We start from the raw sequence: 3,244 nt of genomic DNA, 5'->3' as shown, positions 1-3,244 counted from the left end.
TATCAATGATATGTTACAAAATAATATAGGAAGATTGAAATTATACCAATTATCTTTTATGACAACATGGAATGGAACTAGAAATCAACAAGTGTCAATGAGGATGTGAGAAACTGAAACCCTTGTACACTCTTATTGGAAATATAAGATTTTTGTGGCTACTAATGAAAACAGTATGCTGCTGCTGCTGCTGCTAAGTCGCTTCGGTCTAGATATTTCTCAAAAATTAAAAAAAAATAGAATTACAATAAGATCTAGTAATCCCACTCCTGGTTTATATCCAAAGAATTTAAATCAAGATTTCAAAATGGTATCAGTACTTCCAGTTCATTACAACACTATTCACAATGCTCAAGATGTGGAGACAACCCAAATGTCTATTGATGGATGAAAAGATAAAGAAAATGACATATACATACAATGAATACTATTCAGCCTTTAAAAAGAAAGGCATACTGCAATACGCATCAAAATGGATAATGAGTGAGTGAAGTCGCTCAGTCGTGTCCGAATCTTTGCGACCCCGTGGACTGTAGCCCACCAGGCTCCTCTGTCCATGGGATTTTCCAGGCAAAAATACTGGAGTGGGTTGCCATTTCCTTCTCCAAAATGGATAATGGTCAATCACAAAAGGACAAATACTGCATGATTCCATACAGATTATCTAAAAGTCATCAAACAGGAAACTTCCTGGATAGTCCAGTGGTTAAGACTCTGTGCTTCCAATGCAGAGGGTGCAGGTTTGATCCCTAGTCAGGGAACTAAGATCCCAGATGCCACACAGCATAGCCAAAAAAGAAAAGGAAAGACTTTTTAAAATATAAATAAATAAATACAAGTGATCAAACAGAAGCTGAGAGTAGAATGATAAGGGCTGAGGAGAGGGAGAAACAGAAGCTGTTAATTAATGAGTATAAAGCTTTAGATATGCAAGATGAATAAGTTATAGATACCTACTGTATAATGTCAAGCCTATAATTAACAGTATTGCATTGTACACTTAAACATTTATTGGGAGTTGTTGTTGTTTAGTTGTGTCCAATTCTTTTGCTACCCCATAGACTGTAACCCCTCAGGCTCCTCTGTCCAAGGGATTTTCCATACAAAAATACTAGAGTGGATTGCTATTTCCTTCTCTAGGGGATCTTCTCAACCCAGGGATTGAACTCACATCTCCTGCACTGCAAGTGGATTCTTTACTGCTGAGCCACCTGGGGAAGCCCTTATTGAGAGTAGATCGCATGTTATATATTCTCATCACAACAAAATAAAAATTAATGTTTTTTTTAAAAATCCATTGACTTCTTCCTACCTCCTACTTTTTTTTTTTAACTTTACAATATTGTATTGGTTTTGCCATATATCAAAATGAATCCGCCACAGGTATAATGTGTTCCCCATCCTGAACCCTCCTTCTTCCTCCCTCCCCATACCATCCCTCTGGGTCGTCCCAGTGCACCAGCCCCAAGCATCCAGTATCGTGCATCGAACCTGGACTGGCAACTCGTTTCATATATGATATTATACACGTTTCAATGCCATTCTCCCAAATCATCCCACCCTCTCCCTCTCCCACAGAGTCCAAAAGACTGTTCTAAACCTCTTCTAACACTAAGTTCACATTATGTGCTTAATTGCTCAGTCGTGTCTGACTCTTTGTACCCCATGGACTGTAGCCCACTGGGCTTCTCTGTCCATGGGGATTCTCCAGGCAAGAATACTGGCGTGGGTTGCCATGCCCTCCTCCAGGGGATCTTCCCAACCCAGGGATCAAATCCAGGTCTCCCACATTGCAGGCAGATTCTTTACCATGTAAGCCACCAGGATAGTCCATGTTATACAGATACTTAAATATACCTTTTTACCTTCAGTTTTTAAATGTGCCTTTTTACTTTCAGTTTTTCCCATTCCTTTTTTGTTTTTTGTTTTTTTTAATTGGGCTCTTAAAAAGGTGGAATGCTTCATGAATTTCCACGTCATCCTTGTGCAGGAGCCATGCTAATCTTCTCTGTATTGTTCTAATTTCAGTAAATGTACTGCCCAAGTGAGCACCTACCTCCTACTTGCATGCTTAGTCACTCAGTCGTGTCAACTGTTTGCGACCCTATGGACTGTAGCACGCCAGGCTTCTCTGTCTATGGCATTTTCCAGGCAAGAATACTGAAATGGGTTGTCATTTCCTCCTCTAGGGGATCTTCTGAGCCAAGGATTGAATCTGCATCTCCTAAGTCTCTTGTATTGGCAGGCAGATTCTTTGACTTAAGTTCAAATGTTTTGACCTAGTGTTCAAGACTCTCTGTAATCCACTGATACCTTTCTTCATCTTACTTGACTCCCACTATTCCTCTGGTTGATTGCTTTCCTAATGTCACTGTCTACTCATTATCTCTGTCTCACCTTCAGCTTTGCTGTGTCATTATGTTTACTCACGCCATTCTATGCTCCACTGCAATAACCTTCCTATTCAGCTCCATCTATACACATTTAATGTTTCTCAAGGCCAAATCCAGGCCTTTTTTATGCACAAAATCTTTTCTGAGAATCACAAATGCTGCAATATTTCCTTACCCAAATTCTGGCAGCACAGTAACTATGCTCTTTTCAAGACTTCTGTCACTTTCTATCTTGACCTATATATATTTCCCGTGTGAGACACTAACCTCCTTGAAAATAAAATTCAACTCTACTTCATATTTGTTTCATCTTAAGTGATACAAATAGTGCTCCGAGCATGCTGAGTACTGAAAAAGACATTTGTTTGGTGAATAAAGCCATTCTGGAGAACTAAACATAAGGAATGTGTTGAACAGAACAGCAACTAATAGAAAATAATTTATGTTCGGCCTTGGCAAACAGATAGATACATAAGCCGTGTTTGTGAGCAATAATTTTTTTCCTCAGAAACTTCTTTAACTTCTTCAACCATCTTCAGTCCAAAAAAAAAAAATTAGGTCATCTGTGCATCCTACTTAGCAGTTGTGATAGCCAAAAACAATAAATAAGCTATTTTAAATTCCGTGTGTGCTTTCCTATAGGCACAGCCTAAATGTTATAAACAAAGAAGCTTAAATTCACACTGGTGCACCCTCCTTTCAGCACCCATTACTACCATTTCATTACTACTGGAGGGCTCCTCAAACATAAGAGGAGGGCTTCAGATCACAAAAATCATTTTCCAAGTAAACAGTCACTTTGATGTAAGGAGTTATTGACCACTCTGGGTTTCAACAAAGTGTACGACCAT

General features: G+C 39.0%; 1 non-coding gene across 1 annotated transcript; it reads right to left on the bottom strand.

Annotated features, from left to right (window-relative positions):
- Positions 1 to 1,945: 1,945 nt before the first annotated feature.
- Positions 1,946 to 2,052, bottom strand: LOC139182341 (U6 spliceosomal RNA). The gene has a single exon (XR_011566012.1). It is a non-coding gene; the product is annotated as a U6 spliceosomal RNA (small nuclear RNA).
- Between the last annotated feature and the right edge of the window lie 1,192 nt (positions 2,053 to 3,244).

This window comes from Bos indicus, chromosome 3, assembly GCF_029378745.1.
Source record: "Bos indicus isolate NIAB-ARS_2022 breed Sahiwal x Tharparkar chromosome 3, NIAB-ARS_B.indTharparkar_mat_pri_1.0, whole genome shotgun sequence".
Classification (NCBI taxonomy): Eukaryota; Metazoa; Chordata; class Mammalia; order Artiodactyla; family Bovidae; genus Bos; species Bos indicus.
This window is presented reverse-complemented; position numbering and strand designations above follow the sequence as displayed.